This window comes from Ischnura elegans, chromosome 2, assembly GCF_921293095.1.
Source record: "Ischnura elegans chromosome 2, ioIscEleg1.1, whole genome shotgun sequence".
NCBI classification, from domain to species: Eukaryota; Metazoa; Arthropoda; class Insecta; order Odonata; family Coenagrionidae; genus Ischnura; species Ischnura elegans.
Window position 1 is genome coordinate 140,110,299 of NC_060247.1, and position 19,194 is coordinate 140,129,492.

Here is a 19,194-nt window from a genome sequence, read left to right on the forward strand (position 1 = left end):
GTGGCGTAAGCACGACGTCCTGTGCCACTGCTTAAAAGTTAAAATTATTTGTGAATGATTTTTCTTAAATACAAAACTTTCATTTTGCAATACGAGTTTGCGGAGATATTCCAAGCCAAAATTTAAATGGCAAGTTCTTTGTCTGTCTCTTTATAGTACAGTGAGCCCTCATTTAACGAAGACCTGTTTGACAACTCGAAGTTAAGATGGATTTCATTTTTTAAAAAGTTAGGTACTACTGCACACGTTAGTATTATCTTTTAAAGAAAATTTATACCAAATCGCTGTAGTACACTATAGTGAGAAGAGTATTGTGCATTCAAACACTATGGGTAAGTAGAAGAAAGTGAAAAAAACCATCCACCATGAAGGTTGTCTGCCATTAATAGTAAACCTAAATCTAGGGTTCCGATTAACTACGAAATCGCTTTACAAAGAACTTTCTCGTCCCCAACCCCATCGTTAAGCGGGGACTTACTGTATTATACTCTATATTTTATCCCGTTCAGTGCTGCCATATTCCCATTATACGTAGCATAACAATAATCACCAACAATCCTAAGATTAGTTTGATGTAGATCTCTACTCAATACTCCTGTCGGCTAATCTTTTCACGCCTACGTATATATTCTTTTGAAGATTACCTTTATCAGGCCATTATGTCCAAAGATTTCTTTTCGGACAGAAAATCCACCATGGCACGGCTTCCTAAAAGGTAGATCATGCGAAACACAGCTCGCGTCTTTCTTCACGATCTTCTCAAACCGAGTGAATTGAAAAGACAAGTAGACGCATTATTTCTTTATTTCAAGAATGCTTTCGACACGGAGCCATACAACAAACTTTTATACAAATTAAAATCATGCCAATTAAACGAAACAGTGGTAAACGGGACACGCTTTCTGAGTGATAGCAAAAAATGTAGTTGTTGACGAATTAGCTCCGTGTAGTTCAAGTGACATCAGGTGTTTCACAGGGAAGCGTAATCGACCCCCTTTTGTTCTTTATATGCATTAATGACTGCTACCGAATTATCTGACTGTTACTGTATTATTAATATCAATAATTATCAATAATGACTGTTACCTCTGCCACCGAATTATCATTAAAATACATTTATTAGTCACATACATACGCTGTCATCTATCGTGAAATTAGTGATCACTCTATGAAATTCTATAATGCCAAGAGTGAGGACTTGAACTTAATGCGAGCAAAAGCATACTTAGCGGTAAATTTTTTGCAGTGTTCGTCCAACTATAACCATGTTTATGCTGTGAATGGTATTAAAATAAAGGCAACAGATAAGTGAAGTACCTGAGAGTTACGATAACGTCAAACCTCTCGTGGGGAACACGTATATGGAATATTTGTGGCTTAGCCGTGAAGAAATTATAATACATCTAGCGCATTGTGGGAAGATTTTCGCAAGAGAAATTGAAAGAAAGGTGCTACATCACACTCGTCCGACCGCTCCTTGAATATGCAGCGAGCGTATGGGATCCGGTGCAGAAAGACTTAATCCACGAACTGACAAAAATGCTAAGGAAGGTAGCGCAGTTCGTCAAAAACTGCTACGGGCGTATAGACAGCGTTACCCAGATATTATGCGAATTCGGCTGGGAGCTGCTGAAGACTCGGAGGCTGCGCGCTAGATTTAGATTGCTTGAACTATTAAGAATTGATATCTTTAAGAGCCACTCATAATTTTAGAGCAATATTATTTAGCCCCACCATATTCCCACCTTGGAATATTCCAAGGTGGGAATATGGTGGGGCAGGTATTCCCAAAAGCGATAAATTAAGAGAGATTTTTAGCCCAACCGATAGACATGGGTAATCGTTTTTCCCCCAAACCATATAGGACTTTAATAAATGCTATTCGCAACTACGAATTCCCTTTATATATATTTAAAATGTTGGTGCCCTAAAACCCCATGCTACACGCCTTTTATCCGAATTACTGGGTAGTATGTAGATGTAGTTGAAGATATGGCCAATTACCATTCGGTCAACTCTTTAAGGTTTCACGACGCTTCTCTCCTCTTCTTAGAAATTCCTTATGAATTATTTGGTCGATCCATTTTAATCATTCTTTTATAGCACCGCATTTTGCCCGCCTTTCACCTTGATTTTTCTGCCGCTGATCACCCCATTCCTAATAGTTTTAGTGAAATATGAAGGTTCTGATTAATTTTTCCATTACATCAAGACTTAATTTTCCCGCTGTCAGTAAGGATCGTTCCTTTGGTGGAATGCTTTCTTCGCCTTGGCTATTGTTTTTATTTATTCTTCCATCGCTAGTGATCCTACCTCCCAAATAACAGAATCCGCACAAATAATTGAAAGAAGAAACTCAAGTAGCCTAGAGACCATGAAGGTAGACATGCGACGAGTGAACATGTTAGAAATCAGCGAAATGAAGTCGTAGTTTGCTGCATAAGCTTATTTAAATATTGCATGTAGTGGGTACTTACGTTTCAGTGTTTATCCGTGGATGATGACGAGCAGTAATGCGTCTCTTCTCCGAACTCTTCGCTCGACTCTCGCTTCTTCACAACATACCCCCAATCCCTCCCTCCCTTGCCCTCCCCCTCCCCCCCTCAACCGATAACTTCTATCTCGTGCACTCAGCTGCTCCGACTTCTTATCCGGAAGCGCAGGGCGTCCAACTTATTTTCGGAGTCAGTCCTCCGCGAGCAATTCACTTTCTGAATTGGCTTTTGTAAATCTTTCGTTCCGTGTTGCTCGAACGAAACTCTTTGATTCAGGGATCTGAAACGAAAGTGTCAATTGTGTCATTTCACATCTGCTAATTATATTAAGCGTGGCGTGCGTTTTCGAAGGTGTTTTTTTTTATTTCTCTCTCATTGAAAGGGAATGAAGAGCGAGGTCAATGCACGCGGTGCACTAACGGTCAATAAACCCATGACACAGAGGGGACTGATAGCAACCATCTTTCCCGTGCCTGTGCCCTTAAAAACGAGCACAGCACTGAAGTATAAATCTCATAAAAAGCATCGCATCCTAACTAAATGAGAGAAACCGACAATACTCAACCCACAGCCTACTAATTAAATGGTACAGCAATGGAATTTCAGGAATCGTTCAGGAATGTATCGTTCGTATTTTGGTTCAGGAATGGTTTTGTAATTTATTGGCGCGTAAAGAAAAGATTTTGGTTTTGAAAAACAGTTACGTGGTTGGTTTCGCTACATTAATATGAGTAATGGAGTAAAACCAACCACAAAATATTGGTTCACTATTATTTAGTAAAATATTAGTTCAACATTTTGTGGTTGGTTTTTCGCATAGGTTTTTATAGGCATACGTTTGTATACAAGGACATATAGGTTAAATATAACGCAGGTGGGCGGTATATGCCTAAATAAAAAATTAAAATCCATCACTTCATTATTGTTTTACTTTTTTCGCATAAAATTAAAATTTAAGACTCGTAAAGGATCAGAACCGGAATACTTATTAATTTTCACAAGAAAGGCATTGAAGCTTGTACACCTTTTTTGTAACTTTTTTTAATTGACGGAAATTTAAATAGCTGCGAGGTAAAAGAAACATTGCCTAATATTTTTTGATATGCAAATTTTTTATGCGCTTTGTTATCTTCTGACTATTCTATTTTTAGATCCATATTTATCCATTCAAATTTTTTTGTTCCCTTTCAACGATAGAAATCAACAGTAGCCACCGTGCGTAAGCATTCGTTCAAAACATAAACATAAGCGAAATTGCTTTCACCTAAACTTTCCGTAAGTATCAAAAGCATTAAGTGAAAAGTTTCCACTATAATTTTAATGCCATATTTAAGTCGTCACTTTCCCTTGAAATTCAAAGAGTTCAATTCGCTTTTAATCTAAATTTGTTCTAGATGTTTTCGAACTGGAAATTTTATCACTTTCTAAAAGCTTGATGTATTTTAATATCACTGATGTATTTTAATATTGTTTTGCACCTGGCAAATAAGTGACTGATAGATATGAGAGGCTACGAAGGAGCTATCTCGGAGGATCTCTTTCTTAACATATTTATGGTTCCCTATGAGTGGCATATGCTTGTATTTTCCTTAGATATTTAAGCCATATATTTTTTTAAGCGCGCAATTATTTAAGTCAGTGGTTGAATTTAACTTTCCGCTATCCGATCCGGGTTCGAACCCCGTCTACACCGGTACATTTTTTTACGGTATCTAAATGGGTGTAAATTTGGCGCTTAGTTTTCTTGGCTTTTAATTTTATCTCGGTTACTATATTTTATTTATTTCTATTTACTTTATTCTGCTTGATTGAGGCCTTGACTTCCATCATGACAATTGTTGGTAGGCCGAGAAAAATTCAGCGCAATCGTTTGCTCAGGAAGCCTTTCATTACTCAATATGCTTTCTTAAAATGTACTTTCAGTATCAGAGTCAACGGCTGTAGCTACATATAGCTAAAAATTAAAGAAATGGGTGTGTGGGTGGCATATATAGCCTCAGGTTACCACTTCTACTTTCAGGCTTAAATCAAGTTAAGTGATGACATGTAGTATACGCAGCAAATCATTATTGCGATGACTATATCGTATAACATTAAACGTTAAGATGAGAGAAGGTTGAGACCGGAAAGTGTCACATCGCAACGAAACTGCTTATGCATTGACTTATTATTCCTTACCACAAACAACCATTGAAATTTTCTCAGTAGAAATTTTAATCATCCTATCATGAAAAAATTCCATCTCTTAATGCAGCAAAAACCATAGGATCCATAATATAAAGCATTAATTTTTCGTCCGGAAGAGGGCGATGACTTACCAGGAGCAGCCAATTGCTGTGTTTCGTATCCTTAATTGTTGTTAGTGCTTGAGTCGCGCCCTTCTCCATGGAGACCACCTCCCCTCCTCAGCATCATGGTCGGCCTAAGCGACGCCATTGCCGTGGCCACCGACTTCCGCTGATCCCGTCGCTGTGCTGTACGGCAGTTTAGTTGAACTTTCCACCAGCAGAGGTTAGATTGTGCCCCACAAGCTCTCCGTCTGTCAAATGCTTTATCAGTGTTTAATTCGATTGCCCTACGGTTGAAGATCTATGTGGTACCATGGAAATAATAGCAAAAGAGAAATCTACACTTTCCAATGTTATCATTTATCATTCAGAAATATGAATCAAAATATGTGAACCTTGATAACGCTGAGCTTATATCGATACTCCGTTATCCATATTAGGCCATGTAACTAAGAGTATAGATGAGCAGAGGTTACCTATTCTTGCTTAACAAAATTTTCCACTACACTTCACTTTTTATTCGAAAATTCACAACCCGTAGATTATTTAAATTCATTTATGCATTTTTACCAAGAAAATAGGCCAATTCTAAGGCAGTTTCATCTTGAAGGATTACATAAACTTCCTAAATCATGCCATTGAATGAAATTTTAATGTGAAATTCGCAGTTTTTGTATTCCTAGGGTGAAGTTGATTGAAGGGATGCAATTTTTACGAACAAAAGACGGTGAAACTTTGTGCCATTCGCCGTATTTCCAGCAGACCCTGATGTCGGCATTTCAATTGCGAGATATTTAATTTTGAGGTTACACATTTTGAAATTTTATCGCCCAAGTCTGTATTTTTTTACTTTCTCTACATGAAGTATTCATGTGTTTTTTCTCCGTGAAAAGGGAAAAAAGTACGTGTTTCGCGGTGAAATTTAGTTCGCAATCTGTTTTTAGTAAATTTTATGTCAATATAATGACGCTTTCCTCCCGCGCGACCGATACTTTAGGTAACTTCTTTTTCGCTTAAAACTTCCGCGAGCATCTTCAAGTTTCATGTTGCTCATTATCAATTTCAATGTCTCAAGTTTGAAAATTTGATTTCAGTATTATCTCTGTTCAGTGATATTCTGTTAGAGATGCAAGCAAATTTTGGAAAAGGCCTTGAATTTTGAAAGACACACTCAATTAAGCTGTACATTAAGTCTCCAAAATAGACAAAATAAGGGTGGTTGACAGTGATTGGTGGGGTAGTACGTCCTCTTAACATAAAAAATCTATCGTATCAGTACTCTTGTCGACTATGATCTTGTTTAACGAAATATGCCTCATTACTCGCTCGAAACTAATCTCACCGTTTTCATATTTTCAAGGATAATCAAATCTCCGCAAAAAATTTGCCTGTGTATAAAAATCGATTATTTTACAAGAATATTAATTGAGATGTTTCAATTAATTGCATTGCATTTTTTCACTTGAGGTGCATGCAAATTTGGACATAGATCAACCATAAATACCTGATAATTTCAAGATAATAAAGCAAGTAGTAAATAAGTTACTCTACACCACGATAGATAAAATTAGACTTAATGGAAATTAGATTAGATAAATATGAAAGGGAGTGCGAATTAACATGATTAAGTATCGGAGCACGTATCGCGAATGAACTTTTGCGGTTGGAAATGGCCAAGATCGTTCTTTTCCTACCGTCAAATTGACGAGACTGCGAACTGGAGTGGCTGGAACGGCGTCTTCTCTGGGCGACGGGGCTGCACTGCGCTGGGCTGGACCTTCCGCCTCTTCTGACTCCACGGGAGACGACGAGTCGACGGCCCTCAGCGTGTGTTGTGGAGGCGGGGGCGGAGCAAGAGAAACGTTCGTTGAGGGAGGGGGCGGAGGGGGACGAAGGGGGTGCTGCCCCATCACTGCTGACTGCGCCGAACCCCGAATGGGAAGTGGGAAGGGAGGTTGAGGGGAGGGAGAGGGGGTTGTGGAGGAGGCCTCCGGAGGCCACTCCGAGGGAGACCCTTGAGAGCAAGGCGGCTGCGATGGCGGGGGGGGAGAGGGATGGGGGGCATCATGTCCTCCTTTGGACGGGGGTGGAGGCTTGCAGTGTCTTGGGAGACCACTGTCGCAAGTGAGATAGTTGGACTCCCTCCTCACTTACTCCTTTGGGAATTTGTTAAAAAAGTATTTATGAAATCATGAAGTTTATAAATTGAGTATAAATGGAGAAATGGTATAGGCCTCTTTTATTATTCAAAAGAAAAAGCACAAAAGGATTATTCGGGTTCGGAAATCTATTGTTCTGTTTCTAAGGATTTCCTTCGAAAAGTTTTCTTTTAGTTACTGCTACCAACTGATAACCGTGAACAACTCTTTTCAACTAGCTCTAAACAACTCTTTTCATGAGAGTCACGACAACGGAAAAAAAGGTCCGAAACCTGTTTAAAAAAGGAAAATGTGCTATTTGTTCTAAGAAATAGACTACAAATACATTAAGTGGTCAAGATCTCAAGGTATCTCGTTAAAAACTTTTACTTTTAATTCAGGATAAATTATATGGGTAGTCAATTTTATTCGTCTTTGAAGGAGATTTCTAATTAAATTAAATTTGCTAAGCAGACTTTCTTTTTCGGAATGATTTAACTTTGTACCTTTTTTCTTACGAGTTATTTTTTTCAGTTCTTGAATAAATTCCGGAATGTTTTCTTAACTTGCGGTTTTCGATTGCTGGTGAAGTTTCTGCCTTCCAATATATTCTTCATCCACTTACTTCAACTACGGTCGAGATTTCGAGGGGATATTCTTTCCCTTGATACCTTCAGTTTTTAATTTTTTTCGAGCGTTCTACGCAGCCATAAATTTATCGTCCAGTCGTCTTTTGATGGATTTTATAAGTACTTTTCATCACAGTGTGTTGACTCCACCATTCCATTCCTGATCATATTTCACCTTCCCTTACATTTTTCGCCTAAAATCTTCAGCTCTGGACGAGATTTCCAATTACCTACCTTACAAATTTTCCTATTGGAGAATCTAAGTATTGTCGTCGTTTTACGTACGGTATAAATATGAATGCTATGTTTTCTATGATTTAAATCTCTTTGTGGTGGTATCGGCAGAAATCGTCCCAAAGATGGTTTCATTATTACTCACCGAACTCAACCCATTATGGTGATAGATGGAGGACAAGAAAAAACCTCAGTCAACCTCAGCAAAGTGAGGAAATAATAATGATATCACAAAAGCGACAAACATTTTGCGCCCAGTGCAACAAGATCCGTATAATTATTCTCTTTTGCCAATCATTCGACTTCCTTCCGATTTTGCGTTACACATGATAACACAAATCTATTGATTAATGGATTTGTATTTAAACATTTATGAAAGACGTGAAGACGAGATTATATTTTATATATCGTTCTCTGGGTTCTCATAAGATGTTGCAAGTTTCTCGTGACCTGTTTTTAATCGAGCTATTCCTCCAGTGATCGTTGCAATGATGAAGAAAAATGGGCGTTTCATGCGATCATTTTCCGTGACGGTTCCAACGATAGTAATTCAATGTAATCACTAAATATACAATAGTCATACTTTTTGTCCGATTAAACACCCTCTTATGCCTTCGTCGTCTTATTTCATTCATTACTCGAATGTAAACATCATCAAGAAAAATAGTATTCCATGAAAACAATAATAAAAGGAAATATTTTTAAGATTGTCCTCTAGTTGAGAATGAGGGAGCAATTTTTTTTAAATAAGGTGTCGAACCTATGATTTATTGGAAGGGTAATTAATTGTCAGCTGCTGTTGTGATCTGCTGCGTATCTCAAAGGATTAAGTGCAAGTCTGCAGACGATTTTAAAAATTCAGTCCGGTTTCACCTCATTCCAAAGTTTTTGTTATTCATGCCCTGAAGGTTGGCGGGGACCTCCTTAACTTGGTGGGCACTTGTCGTGTTCGCAGTGGGCGTGGGGCATCATGAGATAAGCGCGATCTGCGTGAGGGGCTTTAGCTTGGCCTTTCCCTCTTTCTGTCGGAGCAAGAAGAGCATCCGAGGACAGATAGTGGCCCCCTTCGCTTGGAGTTGCCCCCAGGGGGATACGGGTGGGGGGGGGGGGACGCTTGTGGCTGGTTGAGAGAGCCCTCCACTGGGAAGGAGTGCGCAGGGAAGTCGATAGATCACGGCCTGCCCCCTCCCCCCCCCCCTAATTAAATATTGAATGCGAGCGGATTTGGGGTGGGGGGGTTGGGTGGAGAGTGCAGGGGAATCGGAGAGAGTGGAGGCTCACGGGAGAAAAAAAAGACGGGTGATGTGCGCGGCAGGTGCTGTATTATTGTCATCCAACCGCGACCCTCGTGAATTAACTATATTTTTATGGCCACACAACCCGTGGTTGTATCTCAAAGATAATTGCTCGTATGGGAAACAATAAATCTGGTCTTGGGTAATTATTTACGCTCAAATTTTTAGACGATTTTGGAGGGTTTTTCTAAGTGAAAGGGAATTGAGAGGTGCAATTCGGGATTATTTGTAATCCACTCAAGTGCTCATTATTCATATTTCAACCTTCGTCGTTATGTGCAACTTTTAGTGCCATTATTAAACACTTTTTCTCAACTAAAAATATATTTCGCTTTCTACATATCTTAATTAATCAGAAAAGTAACAATCTTTGTTTGCAACAAACTATGCAGAAAATTTTCTGAGGCAAAGTCATTTGAGTAATCAATAGCAATAGAAGGAAGAATTATAATATTCTACTTAACATTCAAATGAAGGTATTAACTTTTTTTGGAGTGCTGTAACCTTATATCATAAATTAGATTTAGATTGGAATCTGATTTATGTGTTTCTCTGAACATACGCGTTGTCTAAGCCAAGGGTAAGGGAATCAATAGCTGTGGTTGAGGATACGGGATCACTGAAAGATAGATGACTCGTAGTATTTGAATGAAGCGAATGCAGACAGTTTGAGCTTCCAGACTGCTAGGTTGAGTGGGCGGAGCCCTTACCTTGGGAATGGCTTCACTGCTTTTTTCTGCAAAAGATTACCTTTCGAAAGAAATGGAGGAGAAGCACGTAGATAGTGTCTATCTCGCCTTCGAAAATACATGTCTGCGCTGCTTCTTTGCATTTGACATTGGATTTGCCCGGAGACAATAATAGCCTCAAACCAGGTACATTTGGAAAGAAAATATCTCCGAAAACGTAATAAAAACCGTTAACGAGGTTAAGAGCCCACTGATTGGCAGTCCAACAGTTCTAGAGAAGTCCACTTGGGGGATGAACACATGTTCTCAAAAATATTTTAACTTTTGTCGAGATTCCGCGCGGGTAAGATTTTCTAAGGCGCTCTCAGAAAATCTTACTCACACGGAATCCCAAGAAAAGTTAAAATATTCTGTTCGCCGGGAAGGTGTAAAATCTTAGATGTTCTCCAAGTTGATGATTACCCAAGACAATCGTAAAAAAAAGGTTCAAAATGAGGTGTTATGGAAGTATGAGGAATATCAAATGGAGAGTACTTCGAAGGTGACTAGCGATTGTAAAACCAAAAAATAAATTTTGCATTTTTTTAAATTGTGTCCGGTTATTTTTGAGTCACTTCTCGTATGATACAAACTAATGTCATGTGAAAGGTGAAAAGAATTATTCACCATTACTTTCTCCCGTTGGGTTAATTCCAACCTCCCGAAAATATCTATCGCAGGATCTGTTGCACAGGGTTAATTTCAGGCACAAAAATAAAAATCAGCACTGCCTATGATTCAAATTAATGTCCTGTGACAGGTCAGAAAAATTCTTAGCAGCTATTTTCGTTCTCATGCCAAGAAATAGGTGAATTAGATGTGTAGGATTAATTTCCCGATATAGGATCAAAAAGGAAAGTCATTCAAAGTAATGTTATTTGAAAGGTAAAGAAATTCTGACAGGTAATTTTCTCTCGCTGCTTTAGTTCACTTTCCAATAAAAATCGTAATTTTTGAGCAAAAATAATTTATAGGAACAATGTCAAAGTTCACACTGCATTTAATTACAATAGCGTTACTTTGAAAATAAGAAATGTTTTAACTGAAACTTCCGGACGCATATCCCATTCTCATCTGATAAATGTGAATTTGGTTTGACTGCTAGATATCCAGGAAGAGAATTAAATTCACACTTCCTTTGAAACAAAATGATGTTATCTTTAGTGTAGAAAATTCTTCAAAAATTTAATTCTCATATTCTGCTTCAAAACTCACACTGCTTACGATTCAAATTCATATACTGAGAAAGGAATAAAAAATTATAGACTGCACTTATCCTCGCTGATATTAATCTGACCACATGAAAATGTTATATTTAGGATTAAATTGAAGAACTACATTAGAAATTGCAATTATTTTTGTGCAAAGCAATGTCATATGAAAGGTAAATAAAATTGGTCACAGTAATTTTTCATTGTAAATAGTTAGAACCTGCCTAATGATGTGAATTTATCGAATGTGAATTATGTTTCAACTCGATTAACGAAAACAAAATTCACACAGATTCAAAACAATGTGATGTATTTTGTAAGGAAATTCTCAGCTAAAATTTTCTCTCGCTCTTTCCATCCGTATGTATTTTTGTATAGAATAAATTTCTCAAAAAGAATCACGTAATGGTGTCATGTGAAAGGTAAAAAAATTCTAAGCGAACATTTCTGATGCGCACTTATTTAATCTACCCTCACAAAGTATGAGAATGCCATGTTCAGAAATAATTCCGACTCCAACTACGGAAAAAAATTAATTTATTAAAAGGAGAATAACAAAAAATCTCACTGCTTAAACGATAAAATACTGTCATTTTAATATTTTGAAAAAATCCTACATCCTTATTCAAACAATTTTATTTCATACTTCGCTTCCGAAAAAAATAATTTTGCAGTTCATGCTTAATTTTCACGAACCAAAGGAAAATGCATTCTGTAGATACTAACAAAAAATCGTCTCCAGAAGAATAATGTTGATTATTAATCGTAATTTTAATTTACTGATAATGTACTAACATCCAAAATTACTATTTTGTAGTGCCTCTTTCATTTGCACGAACAAATGGAGAATTCTTAAATCTTCCTTAAAGAAGGTCAAATGAAAGTGAAACAATGACCTAACCTCCAGAAAAATAAAATTTTGATTTGCGGGTTCATTTTTCAAGTTCATAATGAGGTGAGTGAAATAATTCCAAAATCGTTCTTACCTCCCTCTCTGATATAATCCTCATTTCTCTAAAAAAATAGTAAACAAACGATTTCTTGTAGGGGTTCACTTTCAACGAACGAATTGGAAATTATCTCTGCTTCATGTGTAAAACGATTTCAAGTGAAAAGTTAAAAAAATCCTAATGAGTACTTCCACTCACTGGCTTTATTCTCATGCTCCCAAAAAAAGCGGATTTTGCAGTAAGTAGATGTTAAATTTCTTAGACCAAAATGGAAGTGACGCCTGCTTCACATAAAGAGGAATTTCAAGCAAAAAGTGAAACAATAAAAAATATTTATTTCCTCTCCCTGAAGTTGTTCCTACCTCTTAATAAAACCTTATATTTCTGTGCGGGATAAACTATTACGAACAAATTGAAAATTTTCATTGCTTCATATGTAAAATTGTTTCAAATAAATCCAGCATCATTATATTCCCATTCTAATTCAAATAAATCCAGCATCATTATATTCCCTTTCTAATTCTACGCTAACCTCACGAGAAATATTTAGTTGCGGGTTAAATTTCTTCCAACAAACTGAAATTTTCAACTGAGTCATGTGCAAAATTACATTCAGTAAAAATGGTAATAAATGTTAATTTTGGAAAATAAATGGCAATTAATTGTTATTTTATGTCTTTATTTTATTCTAGCCTCGCAAAAAAACAGAGAAGGAAGTGCAGGTTGAACGACTGCGAAGAAACTGATATTTTCCACTGCTTCATATGCAAAGTAATTTTAAGTAAACTGTGAAATAAATACTGCATTGATTTTTATACTTTCATTAATTCTAACTGCACGAAAACCTATTTTTGTAGTTATGGTTATTTTTCTACTAAAAACTGAAGATTTTGACTGCTTTTTATAAAATATTATGTAATGTAAAGAGGTAAATAAATCATATAACTTTATGTAATCTATTTCAATCATTTCTCCCAAAAAAACTAATTTTTTTAGTACGAGTCAAATATTTAAAAAAAATCAAATTTATGTCTTGTGTAAAGTGAAATAAACCCATTTTTATGCCAAATTTCAATATTTTCTACCGAAAAACTTTATTTTGCTGCGTGCGTTAGATTTCTTCGTACGTACCTACTGAGATTTATCAATACTTCAGATGAAAATAAAATTAAGAGGAAAAGATTATTTCACCGTTTACGTCTGAGTTGTTATTTAATCTCCGTGATTTTTTTAAACCTTTCGAGTAACGTAAATTTGGAGTGCGGGATATATTGTTGCAAAAAAGTTATACATTTCCACCGCTTCATTTATAAGATAATTTATGTGATAACAGAAATAAATCGTGATTTGTTATTTTCTCTCTGTTTTTAAAATAGCCAAAATCCAAACAAATTATGTAGAGTAAATTTTTAAAATATTGTATTTAAAAGTAAAATGTATCATGAGTCGTAAATTTTCTCTCGCTGTCTTTATTTGTACATCCCTAAGAACCACATTTTGCTGTTCAAATTAAATTATTTTACGGACAAAATGAAAGGTCAACATGTATCAAAACGAAAACATGGCCAGGTGGAAAGTTAAATTAATCCTTAATCGTTATTTTCTCTTTGTTTTCATTTTAATCGCCCGTAAAACCTCATTTCACAGTCCGAATTAAATTTTGTACAAACAAACTGATATTTTCGACGGCTTTATAAGCAAAATATGTTCATGTGAAATGTTAGAGAGAGTTAGAATGAAGCGATAAATGAATCTTGAATTATTAACTTTCTTCCACCTAACAAAATCTAATTTTTGAATTTTTTACTTAATTCCGGATTTTGAGACCAAAATAAGTTTCCTATGGTCAAACCGAATCGTTATTTTATATTATTTCCATTGTTTAATCTCCTAAAAAATCAGATTTTTAGTCTGAAATAAGTATTTCAAAGTCAAATTCAATATTTTTACTGCCTCTAAGTAAAATAAATCATGTGATGAGTAAAAAAATGGTGAATCGTTATTTTTTATGAATTACTTTTTTCATCTCCCGAAAATATTTGAGTCAAAGTTAGGTTTGTTACAAAATATTTTCACACCTTTAAAAGTAAAATATTTCATGTAGACATTAAAGTAAATACTAATTCGTTTCTCTCAGTGTCTACATTTTATTTCTCAAAATACCTGATTTTGAGTTCGAATAATGTTTTACACTATGTCAAAAAATATTTTCAGTGATTCATAAGCAGGAAAATTTCAAGTAAAAAGTGAACCCATAGTGTCTCTCACAGTTGTTTTTTTTTCATCTCCCACAAAGCCCGATTTTTAGCAAACATATTTTTGTTTGGTGAAACATAATATTTTCACTTCTTAATATGTAAAATATAACAAGTGGTGAGTAACATAAATCGTCATTTTATTTCTTTCAGCTCCCGAAAAAATTAATTTTTAGTTTGATATAAGTTTTCAAATATCACACTAAAAATGTCATCGCTTCATTAGTGAAAAAATTTCAACTAAAGGGTTAAATAAATTCTGAACCGTTATTTATTTTACTTTTATCATTTTAGCCCACGAAATCCCCTATTCCCGATCCCGATTTATAGTCTAAAATAAGTTTTTCAATGTTCAAACTGAAAACTTGTCTGTTTCGTAGGTTCGCCTTTTTATCGCTAAATCTTTTTTTAACTTCTAAAAAACATGATTTTGAATTTGAAATCAGTAGTGTTCGGAAACTAAAAATTTTCACTGCTTCATAAGTAAAAAATTCAATGAAGAGTGAAATATAAGCTCAATTGTTCTATTTTTTTAAGCTCTCGGAATACCTGTTTTTGAGTCTGAGACAAAATCACGGTCTAAATGAAAATCTACGGTCAATCTATGGTCAAAATGAAAATTTGCACTCCATCATTAGTAAAAAATAATCAAATGGATGTTAAAATAAATGCTGAATATGAATGAATAAATACGGCCTTTTTCTCTTACTGATACTTCTTTTTACTTCTATTATTACCAGATTTTTAGTCTGATATAATTTTTTGCATTTTCAAACTTAAAATGTTCAATGCTTTTTTTCATAATCATAAAAATGAGGATTAAAGTAAATGCTGAATAACTGCTTCACTTGTAAAAATATTCAAATGAACACTAAATTTAATGCTGAATTTTCTTTTTCATTATTTTCATATTCCGGAACACTTACCATACAGATGAAGAGTAACATAAATGCTGAATATTTTTATCACCGTTTGTTTTAGCTTCAGGAATACATGATACTGGCCTGAGGTAAATTATGCACATTTTAACTAAAAATTTTCTCTGCTTTATGAATAAAACTGAATACTTTCAAATATTGAATAAATGAAATGCTGAGTCATATACTTCCAGTAATGTCGCTTTTATAAGCTCCCAAAATACCTGATTTTGTATCTGAAAGAAGTTTTGTACGCTCAAATGAATTTTTTTCGGTGTTTCATGTGTATGAAAAATCCAAACAAACACTAAAATGAATTGCTGAATCGTTTCTTTTCTTTTTCTGTCTTTTATATTTTTCAGCTCCCAGAATACCAGATTGTGATTTTGAAGTGAGTTTTGTGGGATCAAACTGAAAATATTCACTAAACACGAGTAAAAAATTCAAATTCTGATAAAAAATATGTGGAATGTTTTTCTCTCACTTTCTTCAGCTTCCAAAATACTTGATTTTGTGTCTGAAAGAAGTTTTGTACGCTTAAACTACAATTTGATTGCTTCATTTGTAAAAAAAATTCAAACGAACACTAAAATGAATGCTGAATTCCCTTTTTAATTATTTTCAAATTCCGGAACACCAGGTTAAGGTGAGTCTTAAAAAAATTTAATCCAATAGAATTGAATACATTTACTGCTCTTCAAGTAAAATATAAATTTCAAAAGATGATTTTTCGGATGGCTGAATCCTTTTTTCTATATTTTTCGATAACCTTGTTATACCGATTATTTCATCCCATTAGGCTTCTCTGTCCGTTTTTACTTTTGACATCACAAAATAACTTTTTTTTTATTAAAAAATAATTTTTTAAAAATTAATTAGTGAAAACTTTTTTACTTATTCTGAATTTTTGCATAACATTGTTATAATGCTAAATTGAAAATTTCATTAAAAAAATGTAGCCATAATTTATAGTTTCCGTTCTTAAATTTACCATTGCCAAATACCTTCCTTTCAACTGTATGGAATTACTGTTCAGGCAAAAGAAAAATATCACTGCCACGTCACTAAAAATATTTCATGTGATTTGGAAAAAAAACACCGCCTCTGTAATTTTCCGCTTTTACTGTGTAAAAAAATTTACACATGAAAAATATTTTTTATGCTAACAATAATTTTTTAGCCCATATTAAGAAAAATTCGTAATTGAATTTCAAAAATTGAATATTATTCCTAAAAACACAATTTCACAATAACAAATATCACAATTTCATTGTAAAAAGTTCGACAAGACAATGTAGAATTAAATTTTATTGCTATAAACACGTTTTAAGTGCGACGTAGGTAAAATGTGAAATGACATTCCTAAATTAAATTTTATGCTAGAAACACGATTTCAGTGCGATAAAAGAAAAGTGCGAAATGAACAGTGGTATTGAATTTTATAAGTAGAAATACCATTTCAGTGCTATGTAAAAAATATGCAAAAAGAAACTACAGAATTGCTAGAAACACGATTTCAACGCAATGTGTGAAAAATGTAAATAGACACCCTTGAATAAAATCTTAATGTAAGATACACAATTTCAGTGCGATGAAAGAAAAATGCGAGATGACACTCAAGAATTGAATTTTATTGATGAAAATACTATTTAATTGCGATGTAAGAAAAATGCGAAAAGACGCTCCAGAATTGAATTTTATTGATGAAAATACTATTTAATTGCGATGTAAGAAAAATGCAAAAAGACGCTCCAGAAATTAATTGAATTACTAGAAATCTAATTTCAGTACGATGTAAGAAAAATACGAAATGACACTCTTGAATAAATTGTTATTGCTAGAAATACTATTTAAATGTGATGTAAGAAAATTGCGAAAAGACAATCCAGAATAAAAAAATTATTGCTAGGAAAACGATTTCAGTGCGTTATAACAAAAATGTAAAATGACACTCCAGAATTGAGTTCTACTGCTAGGAACACTATTTAAGTGCGATTTAGGAAAAATACGAAAATACAAACCAGAAACTAATTTAATTACTAGAAACACGATTTCAGTGCGATGCAAGAAAAATGCGAAAAGGTAAAGCAAAATTGAATTTATAGCTAGGAATAGTATTTTGGGGCAATGTAAGGAAAATACCAAATGGCGTTAGTGATTATTTTTCATAACTATATATACGATTTCTGTGCGATGTAATACAAATAAGAAATGACACTCAAGAATAAAATTTGATCGCAAAAAACAGGATGCATAAATAATTTGGAAATACTCTCCAGAAATTAATTTAATTGCTAGAAAAAGTTATTTCAGAGCAATCTAACAAAAATGCGAAATGACATTCCATAATTCAATTTTTTTGACTATAAATACTATATAAGTAAAAAAAAACTTGCGAAATGGCACTCCAGAAATTAATTTCACTACTAAAAACATGATTTCACTGCGATGTAGCAAAAATTCAAGCAAACAAAATTAAAGTACAATGCTAGAAAAAAGATTTCCGTCCAAGGTAAGAAAAATGCAAAATTACACTCCAGAGTTGATTTTCATTGTAAAAAACATTATTTCACTACGATTGAAGCAAATATTCGAAATGTAACACCAGAATTAAATTTAGCACTATAAACACGATTATAGTGCGACGAAAGAAAAAATGAAAAATGACACTCCTGAAATGAATTTCACTACTAAAAACACGATTTCACTGCGATGTAGCAAAAATTCGAAATGTTACTCCAGAATTAAATTTTATCACTAAAAACACGAGTTCGGTGCGACGAAAAAAAAATGCGAAATGATACTCCAGAAATGAATTTCACTACTAAAAACACGATTTCACTGCGATGTACCAAAAATTCGAAAATTGCTCCAGAATTAAATTTCATTGCAAAAAACACGATTTTAGTGCGACTGGAGTAAAATGCGAAATGATACTCCAGAAAATAATTTAATTGCTAAAAGCACGATTTCATCGCGATGTAGCAAAAATTCGAAATTTTACTCCAGAATTAAATATTATTGCTAGAAACACGATTTTAGTGCGACGAAAGAAAAATGCGAAATGACACTCCAGAATTGAATTTCATTGCTAAAAAAGCGATTTCACTGCAATGTAGCAAAAATTCAAATTGTTACACCGGAATTAAATTTTATTACTAAAAACACGATTTTAGTGAGACGAAAGAAAAAGGCAAAATGAGAAAACTAGGATTGAATTTCACTTCTAAAAACAATGTATCACTGCGATGTAGCAAAAATTCGAAAAGTAATTCCAGAATCAAATATTATCACTAAATACACGATTTTAGTTCGACGAAAGAAAAATGCGAAATGACACTCCTGAAATGAATTTCACTACTAAAAACACGAATTCACTGCGGTATAGCAAAAATTCGAAATGTAATTCTAGAATTAAAATTCATTGTAAAACACACGATTTTTGCGCGACAAAAGGAAAATACGAAATGACACTCCAGAATTGAATTTCATTGCTAAAAACAAGATTTCACTGCGATGTTGCAAAAATGCGTAAAGTTACTTAAGAATTAAATTTTATTACTAAAAACACGATTTTAATGCGACGGAGGAAAAATGTGAATTTTTATTGTTAAAAACACAATTTCACTGCGATGTAGCAAAACTTCGAAATGTTACTCCAAATTTAAATATTATTGCTATAAACACGATTTTAGTGCAACAAAGGAAAAATTCGAAATGTTACTCCAGGATTGAATTTCATTGCTAAAACACGATTTCACTGCGATGTAGCAAAAATTCGTAATGTACCTCCAGAATTAAATTTTATCACTAAAAACACGATTTCGGGGCGACGAAAGAAAAATGCAAAATGACACTCCAGAAATGAATTTCACTACTAAAAACACTATTTCGCTGCGATGTAGCAAAAATTAAAAATTTGCTCCAGAATTAAATTTCATTGCAAAAAACACGATTTTAGTGCGATGTAGCAAAAATTCGAAATGTAATTCTAGAATTAAATTTTATCACTAAAAACACGATTTTAGTGCGACTAACGAAAAATTTGAAATCC

At 34.2% G+C, this 19,194-nt stretch overlaps 1 protein-coding gene and 1 long non-coding RNA gene across 2 annotated transcripts in view; both read right to left on the reverse strand.

Moving 5' to 3' along the window:
* Positions 1-2,578, reverse strand: part of LOC124153277 — a 62,676-nt gene extending 60,098 nt beyond the window's left edge. The window contains exon 1 of the mRNA XM_046526373.1: positions 2,478-2,578. The gene's annotated coding sequence lies outside the window, so the exon portion shown is untranslated. The remainder of the gene's footprint in view (positions 1-2,477) is intronic.
* Positions 2,579-2,603: 25 nt separating this feature from the next.
* On the reverse strand, positions 2,604-6,619 carry LOC124154698. Its single transcript, XR_006863982.1, has 3 exons — positions 6,478-6,619; positions 4,814-5,084; positions 2,604-2,775 (listed from the first exon to the last, which is right to left on the reverse strand). It is a non-coding gene; the product is annotated as an uncharacterized LOC124154698 (long non-coding RNA).
* Between the last annotated feature and the right edge of the window lie 12,575 nt (positions 6,620-19,194).